Source organism: Erpetoichthys calabaricus, chromosome 12 (genome assembly GCF_900747795.2).
Source record: "Erpetoichthys calabaricus chromosome 12, fErpCal1.3, whole genome shotgun sequence".
NCBI lineage: Eukaryota > Metazoa > Chordata > Cladistia > Polypteriformes > Polypteridae > Erpetoichthys > Erpetoichthys calabaricus.
The window spans coordinates 3,113,249-3,127,752 of NC_041405.2; the positions used below are offsets into that span (position 1 = coordinate 3,113,249).

The window sequence follows — 14,504 nt, forward strand, 5'->3', positions numbered from 1 at the left end:
TCTACTCGTCTCTTAGCACAGGAAGAACAGTAGTGGTTACCTGGAAGGGACTTGTGTCCGCCATTCTAGAATTTTTGAAATATGTAAAGAAATATGCATCTGGCGTGTTTGAAGACTGCTTTGAAAGTCAGTCAGTCAGTCAGTCATTCTCCAACATGCTATATCCTAACAAAGGGTCACGAGGCGTCTGCTGGAGCCAATCCCAGCCAGCAAGGCAGGAGCCAATCCTGGGAAGGGTGCCAACCCACCGCAAGACACACACACACACCAAGTACAATACAATACAATACAATACAGTTTATTTTTGTATAGCCCAAAATCACACAGGAAGTGCAGCAATGGGCTTTAACAGGCCCTGCCTCTTGACAGCCCCCCAGCCTTGACTCTCTAAGAAGACAAGGAAAAACTCCCAAAAAAACCTTGTAGGGAAAAATAAAAGAAACCTTGGGAAAGGCAGTTCAGAGAGAGACCCCTTTCCAGGTAGATTGGGCGTGCAGTGGGTGTCAAAAGAAGGGGGTCAATACAATACAATACAGTACAGTACACAGAACAATTTCTGAATATAGTAAGAAATAAAAAAAAAAATATATATAAATTTTAGAAGTACAGAGCAGAATTTAACAGTAGATGATATATCCCATAATAAGATTTGTATTTGTATAGAGTCCTGGAGACCTCATCCTTCAAGCTGCCTCCCCCATTTGGCCATTCCACAGCTGAAACAGTGCTGGGCCAGCCAATCCGATGAAAGGACCCCTCTCTCCCACGATTCCTGCGATCCTCCATCAGAGATGACTTTTCCTTAGGCAGGCAAAACAACTTGGCGGGTGGGCCGTGGCACCAAGTGCCACATTTGAATACCGAGAAGAAAAACAGAATAAGTGAGGGTTAGTATACAATTATAACTGTCAAGTTACTTATGTTTAAGTGCTAATGACTAACAACAGAGATGCAGTCTGTACAGTTAATCAGCAGCTCTAGTCAGGATATGCTAAACTGAAGTAGTGAGTCTTCAGCCGGGATTTAAAAGCTGAGACCGAAGGGGCATCTCTTATAGTAGCAGGCAGACCAGTCCACAGTTTAGGGGCCCTGTAACTAAAAGCTCGACCCCCCACTGTTATTTTATTAATCCTTGGAATCATAAGCAGACCGGCATCTTGAGATCTTAATGTGCTCTGGTTTGTAAGTCATGATAAGTTCAGACAAGTAAGCCGGACCTCGACCATTTAATGATTTATATGTTAAAAGAAGGATTTTGAAATCTGCCCTGAACTTAACCGGGAGCCAGTGTAAGAATTTAAGAACTGGAGTTATGTGTTCGTATTTTCTTGTTCTTGTAATAATTCTTGCAGCCGCATTTTGGATTAACTGGAGGCAGCATAAAGAACAGTTTGAACATCCAGTGAATACCGCATTGCAGTAGTCAATCCTACTAGAGATAAATGCATGAATTAGTTTCTCAGAATCCTGTTTATTTAAAAAGCGCCTTAATTTCCTAACATTTTTAAGATGGAAGAAACATGTTTTGGACAACTTTGTAATATGCGCTTTAAATGACATGCTAGAGTCAAAGATAACTCCTAGATTGCGGGCTGATTCAGTAAAATTGACTGGGATTCCCATTGAGTTAAATGATGACAAAATATTATTGTGATCAGCATCATTCCCTCCAACAATTAACATCTCTGTTTTATCTGTATTTAAAGACAAGTAGTTCTTATTCATCCACTCCTTTAATTCACTAACACAACTAATTAAAGACCACATTGGAGAAACTTCATTTGATTTAAATGAAAGGTATAACTGGGTGTCATCTGCATACGAGTGAAAATTAACATTATGTTTCCTAATGATAGATCCCAGTGGAAGCATGTACAGTGAAAACAGTAAAGGTCCCAGTACTGAGCCCTGCAGGACACCATATTGAACTTCTGTGTATAATGATGGAGTCCTGTCAGCACATTTCTGTACATATTGGAATCGATTTGATAAGTAAGAACTAAACCAAGCGAGCACGGTGCCTGTAAGCCCAACATCATTTTCTAGCCTGTGCAGTAAAATAGAATGGTCGATGGTGTCAAACGCTGCACTTAAGTCCAACAACATAATTACAGTTGAGTTTCCTTCATCAGAGGATATCAGAATGTCATTTACAACCCGTGTTAGTGCCGTTTCTGTACTATGACCAGTGCGAAAACCAGACTGGAATTTCTCAAATAAATTGTAATGCGTAAGGTGTGTCTGAAGCTGACTGGCGACTACTTTTTCTAGTATTTTAGAGAGAAACGGTAAATTTGAAATAGGCCTATAATTATTAAGTATGTGTGGGTCAAGGTCTGACTTTTTAAGTAATGGTTTAATGACTGATTCTTTTAGTGCATCTGGTACTGTGCCATGCAATAATGAACTATTGATAATGTTTAGGATAGGCGCTGCAAGAACATCCATTGCACTTTTTACTAGTTTTGTTGGCACTGGATCAGGGAACAAGTAGTGGGCTTCATTTTAGAAATTAAACTTAAGACTTCCTGCTCAGTTACAGGATTAAAATTACTAAAGTGCTGAGTGCAATGTGAGACAGGGTCTGCTAAGCTAGTATTTGGTTTGTACTGTGATGCAGAGATCTGGGATCTTATATTTTTAATTTTCTCATTGAAGAAGTTAATAAAGTCTGTACTGCTAATGTCTGTTGGTATTTTGCACTGTTGATCTGAATTTCCATTTGTTAATTTAGCCACTGTTCTAAACAGTGCCCGAGGATTTTTATTATTGCTATCTATTAATGTAGAATAATATTCTGACCGAGCTTTAAAGAGGGCTTTTTTATATTTATTAACACTCTCTGTCCATGCAATTTGAAAGACCTGTAGCTTTGTTGTTCTCCATCTGCGTTCCAGTTTTCGACACTCTAATTTAAGAGCTCGAGTGTTTTCATTAAACCAGGGAGAGTTTCTATGTGCTTTGATCACTTTTGTTTTAAGGGGAGCCACTGTGTCCAGAGCATCTCTCAAGGTCACATTATAATGTGATGTTAGCTCATCTAAATTGTTTTCCGTGTTTACATTTGATGTTAACTGATCTAAATGGTTTTCCACAATTACACTCGACTTACTCAAAGTATCTATAAATTTTGAAGCAGAATTACAATCTAGATGCCGCACTGTCTTTGTTTTAATCTGGGAGTGTGTTGGCAAGGGCAGGACTAAATCAAATGTAATTAAGTAGTGATCAGAAATAACTTCATTTAATGGAGTAATAATTAAATTTTGAATTTCAACTTTGTAAGTTATAATTAAATCTAATGTGTGGTTATGATTATGAGTTGGACCTCTGACATTCTGACAAAATCCTACTGAATTTAACAAATAAGTAAAACATTTGCTAAAAGTGTCAGTTTCCACATCAATGTGTACATTAAAATCTCCCATCAGTACTACGTGATCATAATTTATAGCCAAGTCAGATAAAAGGTTGCTAAATTCAGACATGAACAATGAATACGGCCCTGGTGGTCTATAGACTAGCACTATAATTGTGTTGGAATTTGTTTTAATATTTAAAATGAATGCTTCAAAGGATGTAAAGTTGCCTAAATTTTTAGAAGTGATTTGCATTTTGTTACAATGAATTATTCCAAGGCCCCCTCCTCGACCTGAATCTCTAGACTTATGAAGGAATGAGTATCCATCTGGTGACGCCTCAGCTAGGGGTACAGTGTCAAGTACACACTAGGGACAATTGAGAATCGCCAATACACCTAACCTGCATGTCTTTGGACCATAAGAGGTAACCGTAGCACCTGGAGGAAACCCATGCAGACTCGGGGAGAACATCCAGGAAGCGAATCCAGGTCTCCTTATTGCGAGGCGGCAGTGTTACCACTGCTCCACCATGCCACCCTGCTTTGAAAGTTTAAAATGTTATTTATTTATGGTACTTCATCAAAGAGACAGATATAACACATTTTGTCTTATTAATGTTTATTCTAATAATAAGTCATATTCAACAATAGCAATAATAATTGAATGGAGTAATATAGTCCATAAAATCCACATCTTCTAATTGTTGTCATTCTAGTGGCTCCAAGGCTTTCACAGACAGCTGACTACATTTGCAAGGATGTAAAACCAGCATTGATTGTTGTCCTACTGTTAGCTGATAGCTGTTGGGGCATCCATGACTAATCTGTGTCAATGTGCAGCTTACATGCATACAAACGGCTGACAGTATAAGAGCACTGAAGCTCAGTAGATAGGGGAGTGTGAGGTTCAGTGGTGGGGTACGCAAGAATATGGGAGCGTGAGGACCAGGAATGAATTATGGGTGAGCAAACTCCAATAGAAATGTGAGGCAGTAGATAAGGAAAAAGGGAGGCTTAGTATGAGAGTTAAGGGAGAGTGAGGCCTAAATTAAAGTCATGGGAGTATGGACTCCAGTAGTGGGATAAGGGAACGCAAGTACAAAAAGAACCATAAAGGAAATTAAGAGGTGCTTATGCTATATGGCACATAAAACAATACACTACTCCACAGCACTAAAGGAAGCACAATGGAGAGTGAGGCTCAGTAGATAAAAGGTGTGTGAGGACCAGTAGTGGGATAAGCAAGATAATGGAGAGTGAGCTGCAGAAGCGGAATAAAAGTGAGTAAAGATACAGAAGAGAAAGTTCCAATAGTGGAATACGGTAGAATAAGGAACGAGGGAAGCATAAAGAAGGTTTGTGGTTGAATTGATAAGGGAGGGTGAGGCTGGGTGGCAGGGTGAATGAATGAGGGTATGGGAGAATGAGGTCCAGAACACAGGGCTGTATGAGGGTCAGTAGTGGGATAAGTTAGATAGCAGCAGTGGGGTAAGGTAGAGTAGAGGTACGGGAGAGAACGTTCCAAGAGTGTGGGATAGCAGAGAAGGAGGACTAAGGAAAGCATAAAGAAGAATGGTGCTCAACTAATAAGGAAGTGTAAGGGAATGTGAGGCTTAGTGGTGGGATGGACAAGGATATGGGAGAGTGAGGTCAGGTAGATAAGGTTATATGAGGGTCAGTAGTGGGATAAGCAAGATAATGGAGTGGAAGCTGCAGCATGGGGGTTAAGGGACAGCAAAGATGCAGGAGAGAATGTTTAGAGAAGGAGGACTAAAGGACGCCCAATGGGGAGAGGGGCTCAGTAGATAAGGGTGTAGAAGGCCTGGAAGTGGGATAAGCAAGGTCATGAATGATGAGATGCAGCAGTGGATTAAGGAAGAGTTAGGATATAGCAGAGAAAGTTCCAACAAAGGAATAAGGCAAAATGGCACCTTTTGAAAGTATAAGAGGCTGTGGCTCAATAGATAAGGGAGTGTGGAGTTCAGTGATGAGAGTGATGAGGTTGAGTCAAAAAGACTATATGAGGGTCAGTAGCAGAGTAAAAAAGGTTATGGAGAGTGGGACAAGCAAGGCAGATGTCTAAGAGATGTGTAAGTATGGGAGAAAAGTTACAAAAGTGGACTAAGGGTACATGTGGTGTTTTGACAATACAAGGGAGAGCAATTCTCAATTTCTAAGAGTGTGTGAGGCCCAGTGGTGCTAAAAGGGGATATGCAGTCTAAAGGAAATATAAACTAAAGTGAGGCCAACTAGACAAGGAGGTTTAGATCCAGTGTTAGGATAAAGGAGAGTGAATCTTAATGGAAAGATTAGGGAGTGCAATGATGTTATACCCTAGGTGTCTAAGGATAGGCTGCCATCTTGCATAGATGGTGGATCATACCTCAAAATGTCACGGGTGACTAGCAAACAAAATGGCAGTGGCCTTGCAGAAATTCAAAATGGTGAAAAATTATACTGCGGTGAAATCATAAGTTGTGGATATCTATGGAAAAGGACGAGTCCTGGTGCATCCTGTTTGTGAGATATGGACGCTATCCAGTGACCTGAGATGGAGACTGGCCTCCTTCATGTGTGTCTCTTTGGAGAATCCTTGGGTCCCACTGGTTTGACTTTGTGTTGCTCACGGAGTCCCGAATGAGACACATGACCTGCACTATGAGGGAGTGTCAGTTACGGCATGACGGCCATGCGGCGCAATTCCCAGAAGGTGACCCAGCTCACAGGACCCTTATTGTTGAGGACCTGAGTGTCTGGACCAGGCCAAGGGGACACCCACGTAACACCTGGCACATAGATGGTCATTTTCGGAGGGTGGGACTGGATCATGTGTTTGCCTGGGGCTTGCCAATCAGAATTCCAAGCTGTTTCGTCGTGTGGTGGGTGCGGCGATGTGCTGTATCAGTGCCTGCTCCCCAACCTGACCTGACCTGACCTCATAAATAAGAGGGTAAGATATTTTCATAATCATAAAATTAGGACCAGTCTAAAAAAATAATGCACAGGATTTCTTGAACAGGGTATAAAGTCCCACAGCATGGAAAGTGTGATGGAGTGAGTGAGAAGCCAAAAAAAGAGAGAGAGACCCTGAGAGTATGGGTCACAGGGGTAAGGTCTTCGAGTAAGAGAACAGAGGGTGAAACATTTGGGAAAGTAGGCACATCATTAGAGGAGGAGAATGTGAAGGAGTGAAGCCCAGAGGAAGGACCAATGAATGTGAAATGTGCAATTAGGTTAAAGAAGGGTACAGCCCATTGTGATGGTTAGTGGATATGTGAGAAAGAAACTAGAAAGTGGAGTCAAATAGCTTGGTAAAGGTGAGGAAAAAGTGTGTTTTGTAAGGCAAGAGATTGCTGTGAAGGGAACAGATGGAAGAACGCTAGGGAGAATAAGAGAGATAAAGAAGGCCTGAGCACAGAATAAGTAAGATGGTTGGTGGTCAAGATCTAAAGACATGCAGCAGGTGACATTTAATACTAGAAGGCCCTAAACTGAGTTTTCTCTACAGGTTCCTCGACTTGCTGACGGCGGCACCCGATGGTTGGACTGGGACGCCACGCATTGAACAAGCTACTGGCTGAGGATTGTCTCGTGAATTTAGAAAGTGAAGACTTAGGGCAGAGCTGAACAGCTTGGATCTCAAACTCTTCCATCTCGGTTTGGAAGCCTGACCTTGGAGTCTGTTATCAAAGTGTCACCTCATCACAGCCATCTGGGTGGTCAGATTTCAGCATCCAGTAAGCTCACGCCAGACTGTCCCTTGGGCCCCTAGTGGACTTCCACTCCTTTTTGTCACCTGCAGAGTCCGGTGATTCTCTGCCAGCAAGAGGTCAGCATTTTCGTTATCTGATTTGCTGGAAATAGAAATGATGGCTGACACTGAAAGTTCATCAGTAGTTGCAAAACCAAACAGGCCAGTTTCTGTGGACCCCTTGGGACTCAGGAATTATAAACTCTACTCAAACAGCATCTTCCTTTGTACTTAAACAGGAAATAAAGTTTGACATTCAAATTTTCAATGTGCAATCTCCAAGCTCTGCCCTCTCCGAAATGAAAAGATGAGCTTTTGGATTCCATCTCACCCACGTGCCTGTCACCAAAGTGCCCGTGTACTGTGGTCACGGCAGCACTGTAGAATCACCAGTATCTGCAGAATGACGTCCACCAGGACCAGCAGACTGACCACAGTCCAGTTGAACCACTGACTCTGCAGCCATCCAGACTGAGTCATAGCTGTGAGGAGAAGAACACAATGGGATTAACAGTGAGCAGATTCGACAGTGACAGGTCCAATGGCCTCGTTGATATAAAGCCCTCAAATCTGAAATCTGCAATATGGCCACCAATCAAGAGTCAGACTCCAAATTTGAGCCTTCAGTTTGAAAATCCTGACATTTACTTTAAACATTAAAGTGGAGACCCCTTGGGGTCGGATCTGAATATTGCATCTGAGCCTGTTCTGGAGTCAGATTTGAACTTTGTAGTAAAGATTCCCTGAGACCAAACTCTAAGGCCGAGACCCCCTGTTTTTCCAGCTGAGCGTCTGAGTCTGATTTTAGGCCGTCAAAGTCAGATTCCATTTTTGCAGTAAGACATGACCGCTGAGCTTGAACGTTTGGGACAGATTTGGCTCAGTAACCCCAACAGGTTGAATTTAAACTCCACATTTGAGCATTCCCAAGGGTGAGATTTCAACTTTCCAGAGACGTCCACAGGGTTACATTTAAAATTTATAGTAATGAGCTGTAAGGTGTGTAACCTCTTCCTGGTGGTCCAGTTTGATCTCTGGATCATTTGCAATTGTGGACTGTAAAGTGGAGACCCCTGCACCTCTGGTCAGATTGGACCTATACTGCGAAACCACCAAGAGGGTCAGATTCGACCTTTACATCTGAGCCCTCCAAGGGTCAAATCTGAAATCACCAAGTCACCAAATAAGATTTGACTTCTGAGTTTGAACTTCCTGGTCAAATCTAAATTCCTCAGCCAATCCACCACCAAAACAGTCCAATTCTAAACCCCACAAATTGAAAATCCTCCCAGAATCAGATCTGAACTTTTGTATCAAGTCCTCAAGGTCAAATTTAGCCTTTTTAGTAAAGAACTCTAAAGTGTAACCATCCCCTTGTACTCCAGTTTAGATGAAAACCCCTTAAAAATATCTGGGAGATCAAATCTAAAAGGTGAACTTGAGCTCTCTAGGGGTTGTTGACCTTTGAAGTTAAATATACCTTAAGATCAAATTTGACCAGTAAGGTGGAGCACCCAAGGTCAAATCTGAACGATGCACTAAAGACCACCGAAGAGAATTAGTGGAATTGAACTCTCTGGTGATTAGAGTTCAAACCACTACAGAAGGAGTCGGATTAGATTTATGGACTCCATAGTAATACTTCACAAAACCTTCCCTCAAGAGTGTGAGGTAATCAAACTGAGTTTTCAAATCCCAAATAAAATATTCATGTAGAGAAGTTAAATACTCAGAGGATTTAGGCCAACCTCAGAAAGAGACCCATAACTGTAGTACACACACCCATCACTTCTTCAAGGACCCCCTCATCTTTGAATCCCCATTAAAGCAGTACCCAGGTGTCACTCACGTAGCACGGTCAGCAGCGTCCCATTGCCCTTCTTGGTATTCTGAGCCATCACTTCCTGGATTTGACAGACGTAGACCCCGCTGTCAGCCAGCGACGCGTTGAGGATGGTGATGGTGGCCTCGCCATTCATGCGGAATGCCTCACTGTCCAGTTGGACCCTGTCTTTGTACCGTGGATTTGAGTTTGAGGGGTACACCCGCTCCTTTCCATCCTGTGTTACTCGAAACCAAGAGACTGTACCCTTGAAGAACACAGTGGAGGTGGAGCAGTTGAGGATGGCAGCCTGTCTCTCCGTCACCACCAGCAAGGGGAGCTGGTTAATATTTTGGGTGAAGACTTGAAGGTCAAAGAGAAAAGGAAAAGTGGAATCAGAAGAACTTATTAGCATTGTCTCAAGCCTCTGGCCAGCTAATTGTTAGATGTTTTACTCCTGCTTCCTAATGTGACCCACTGAGTAGACTGACCACTCATCCCACCTCTTGCACTGGACATTAAACAGTATGGCCTCTCTTCACTATCTCCAGTGGTCCCATAGCTATCTGATCCTGTATGTTTACCTCTACTACTGACACTGAAGGATTGCCCACCAAAGAGTTTGACCTCACCTGAAGTGTTATAGTAGACAATGAGGGGTGTCACTTGTCACTGCTCTCTTCTCTGTACAAAAAACGTCTGATTTCTTACACATGTTTCTAATAAAGGACACCCAATTGTTGTCTCTCTCTCCCCTACCTCTAACTGGACAGTCTGCAGTTTGGCCTCTCACGCTCATCTCCAGTGATGGACACTAATAGAGATCTCTGGGTCCTGTGGTGGGACCAATTCAGCTCTGCTTCTCAGCAATGTGATCTCTGGCCTCCACAGAGAGATAGACCCTTGGATCTTCTCACTAGCACAGACTGACCTCACCTTACCTGGGTGGGTCATTCAGGCTGACGCTGGCAGTGGCCATAGGTCGAGTTGTAGTACTAGTACTTCACAGGCCCACCATGGCCTCATACCCTTTTCAGAAGACCTAATGGCCTTTGCAGAGACTGATAGGAAGCTGCAAAGCGCCCAAACTTCATGACATTTTTGTTTCTGGTATTAAAGGTGACTGGTCAGTGGGTGGGAGGAGAGGATCATTGGCTAATTATTTAAACATTTATAATTGCATTGTATTTACCTGGATAGACAGGCAGGATCATCCAAGGCAGCAACCAGCGGATCAAGCAGCCTGAGCTGAGCACCAAATCTGAAATGAAAAGGTGACGTTAGAGACGTGGTGTGCCACCCAAACACACTGGGGCACGTGGACCCCCAAATCACCTTATCATCATGGCAACTCACCACCTGAGTACCTCAGGTACAACACGCCTACCTTACTATAGCTCAGGTATCACTTGAAAATGTCATTCAGCACCCCTATCTCCCCACCCCATCACTTGACCCTCTAAAAGAGGACACACACCCACCTTAACCACTCACCCCCATATATCTCAGTAAGGCATCCCCTGAAAATCTCAGTCAGCACACCACTCGCCCCACCCCTATCACCTGGAGATCTCAATATAGAGAATACCCCAAGCCCACCTCACTCCAGCCACCACACCACACCATCGTCATCAAAGCATCTCAAGGGGAAACACACCTTCTCAACTCCCATCACCAGAATGTTTCCAGCACCCAGCCTAATTGGCGCAGGGATTTCCCGATTGCTGTGCCACGTCCCAGTTTTAAAAGGGAAGTGCGAGTGCGAGAGGAAAAGAAACAAGCAGATCGGAGGTCGAGAGGAAAACCGACTGGCCAGTGACGGAGAAAGAGAAAGGAACGAGGTTAAAAGGAAATGGAAGACGCAGAGACAGAGAGCGAGAGTGCCCAAGCTTAATGGAGTGAGGCAGGTGGTCAGGAGTGAGCCTCGGTGAAGCTGTGAAAGGAGCGCACCTACTGAGTGGTTTTTTTGGAGAAGCCCGATTGGCGGCATCTCCCTGCCAGGACCGAAGGTGAGAGGCGTGTGGGGCTCGTCGACTTGCGGCAGGAAACGGCGCCCAGCTGAGAAGGTTGACGCCACCTGTTGGTGGGCATCTCGTCCCACTGCAAGGCCCAAATAGGATAAGGGGAGGGAACACCAAGCAAGAAGGGCAGCATTGGGGCTTGTGTGTTTTTTTAAAAGACTAGGAATGTTTATTTATTGGATTTTAACCTCCACATGGGCACTGTGTTCTTTTTATTAGATTATTTATTTATTAACCTTTTTTGTTTGTTGGTTTTTAATAAAAGCACAGTTCACTTTTGCACCTACTCCCTGCGATGTATTGTGTGTTTCGCCAGGCTCATCTGGTCATGACGATTGACGGTGTTGGGTTCAAGAGACTCTCAGCGTTTAAATGGGAGAGCATGGAGCTGACCCGCACCATTCCAATACCCCTTAGGGAATGGCAACTGTGGGCACAGCATATCACTGAGTCGGTCTTTGTTCATAATTTAGTTATCTAGCAAGCCCATACTTTTTAATATGCAGTAAGGTTTCCTGTCAGCAATGGACGTAAGTTGGTAGCCATCCCTGGAGGGGATGCCCATTCATTACAGATATGGAAGGTTTAGTTGTCAAGTTAGAATAGCTGATGTAGGCCTGAACATTATTAAACAAGTAAAGGAAGAAAATGTAAATACGAAAGCAAAAGTGTGAGCCATTGTAAGTGAAACTAAAACAAGGAAGTGTGAAAGTCAAAAGTTATAATGTGTTAAAAGTTATAAGTAATGTGCATTAAAATGAGACAAAAAAGTGGAAGCTTTCTCGACTTTGACCTTATGAAGCTCTGACTCAAATGACTAGATGGAGTGAAATAAAGCAGATCAGGGCCAGGGCAGTCAAAGGGTTAAGCGGTGCCATGGAGCCACTGGCACATCCGACAAACTCGCTGATGTGGAGGCCTACAGCCCACTCCACAGCCTGAGGAGGCAAATTTGATTTTGATAGAACACAAACAGATCTGGTCCATAATGTCCACTCTCTGTCCACTCCACTCGTGTCCACTCTCTGCTCATCAAATATACAATGACCCTAAATTAGTGCACACCCTGTCTATAATGACCGCTCTGTATGGTGTTACTTATTGATGCCCTGTCATGCTGTACTTCTAGTATGTAGTGACTGCTCTTCATGATGTTCATCTGCCGTATAGTGACCGCTCTCTTTACTGCTCAGCGTGTTTACGTCGCCACTTCAGATAGCGTACATCTGGTCTGTAGTGACCACTTTCTGTACAGTTTAGCACGTATACAGAGGCCATGTCACATATTCTACAGTACATTTTGTCTATAGTGACAGCTTTCTGTGCTGCTCATCTTGTATGCTGTCTGATACTTTGTGTTATGTGTTATCTGGAGACCATTCATGATGTAAACCATGACCAGCATATAGTGGTCACCTCACCAGTGTGTATAGAATGCATATAGTTACCACATAAAAAAGTTTTCATCTTAACTACAGTGACAGCCCTCCATACTCTTTAGCATGTACACATATTGTCCACCTGACCACCGTTTTACCTTCTGCACATTTTCTCTATGTAGGTCAATGAGCTTTGAGTGGAGAAGCACCAAAACACCGGGGGTTTTACTAAAACATCTCCTGATATCCTTAAAGCAGCCATTAAAGTTAATACAAATCTTTACATGGCCACCTTATCTGAACTAAACGTTAAGTGAGGTGGCCACCTCATCTCTGGAGCACAAAGTTTCATTGTATACCAGATGACTGGCATGCAGAACTGCCTCTTTCAGCATGCTGTTCTTTTACGGGTGATGACCATTATGTCCAGTGGTCAGTCTTTCTACCCTGATCAATCAAATAGTGGATTGCTGAACGACGACCTGAACCACTGACCTTCTGTAAAGACCACTACCAGCCTTTCGTTTTTCACATGTCAGCAGCTCAATGACAGGAAATGCCGGCCATGAAGACAGTTGGTCTGTATATAGTGCCAGTATTTTAAAAACATCTTGATGTGTAACCATTGTGTCAGAGATTCTCTGACATGCTAAAGGGTTTGTTAGAAATTATTTAAAAATAGACACAAAAAAACATTTCGAACAGCCCGGGGTTGCGAAAAAGCTCAGATTTCAAAATGAGGTCACAAACCAAAAAAGCTTATGGGGTTCGATTACTGCCAGCTTTGTATTAAATGAACTTCCAACTGAATACGTATGAATTGTTCAAATGTACTAAACCAAAAGAACCACCAAAGCCATTGTGTGACCTCAAAACGTGGCTATCTTGCATCTGAACAGACCACTTCTGTAAGTACGTAGACGTGTGCAGCCACCCTGCAGTCCACCATATGGTGGGCTATCCCTGCTATGTGTGGCATTGGCTCTGTGTCTAATGGCCGTTCTGAACCTGTCCCCTCCATCCAGACTTACCTTTTATCAGACGCTCCTTGATGTCGGTTATGGGCTGCTGTCCTCCTCCCCGGCCGTCCATGGCGGTGTGCTGTGACTGCTGGTCCGGTGGTTTCCTTCTGAGCATCGCGCACGGCTCTGACTGTTAGAACAGGAAGCTCTCGAGTGATTTATAAGGTGGTGGTGCTGTGGTGCTAGCAGTTGTGGATGTTTGTAACACTGCAGGCTTTGCTGACCACACTGACTGTGTCTTTACCCTAGAGGGTCTCCCAGGCTTGAGGGACCCCCTTATGGCCACTTCAGAGTGACCACATTTGGCTTTATCTTCTCATCCCCATTTTGGCATTCATGGGGTTTTCTTCAGAATTTGTCATCTTTTTTCAAGGGGACATCCTAATCATGGAGTGCATATGCAGCAACTAGTAGGACCCGAGTTCACACGCCAGACTGGGACCCTTAATCGTAACGATGAAGACCTGGCTCTGCCAGATTCTGCCCCAGTTATGAGTCATCAGATGGGAGCGAGAAACCCGTCTTGTGCAGAAGAGGCTCGTTTTGGGAACAGTAGGGCCCCTCACACTCAGGTCAGTTCCTCGTTCAGCTGATTTGCATACAGAGAGGACTTCCTGTGTGAAACCCAAAGCAAACCTCCGAAATGTAACATTTTAGAAAATCACCTTCTTGAGGACAGGATAGGTGGGACGGAGTGACAGGGAAAGTGAGGAAAGGGCAACATCAAAGGGTGCACTAGAGCCAAAGTCTAGTGACACATTAGACTTGTGACTTGTGAGACCCCCGACTCGGTGTGCTCGGCCCACTTCTGTTCACTTTGCTGACTTACAACTGTATGACGGCGTGCAGCTCTATCACCATCATTGAGTTTTCTGACAACACGATAGTGGTGGGTCTCATCAACGATGGGGGGGAGTCATCTTACAGAATAGAGATTGTGGACGCTAGAGGGCACTGTTGCTCCTCAAACCCCACAACCAGACACTGAGCACCAACAACTTAGCACTGTTTTGACAGCCTGAGTGACACTTGGGTCTAACACTAAGGAGGTTAATAGATGTTCCCTCCCACTGCCACCTTCTTGTAATGACCAGTCTTCCCACACCATCTCTACTACATCAACCACTCTGGAGCATCAGTGTGGACTA

At 43.7% G+C, this 14,504-nt stretch overlaps 1 protein-coding gene across 6 annotated transcripts in view; it reads left to right on the top strand.

Annotated features, from left to right (window-relative positions):
- Positions 1-14,504, top strand: part of si:ch211-180a12.2 (cell adhesion molecule 4) — a 76,758-nt gene that overhangs the window by 19,986 nt on the left and 42,268 nt on the right. The window contains exon 7 of one of the 6 annotated variants that reach the window (XR_007936339.1): positions 6,870-8,950. The exons of the other annotated variants lie outside the window; for them this stretch is intronic. The gene's annotated coding sequence lies outside the window, so the exon portion shown is untranslated. The remainder of the gene's footprint in view (positions 1-6,869; positions 8,951-14,504) is intronic. 6 annotated transcript variants of the gene reach the window in all.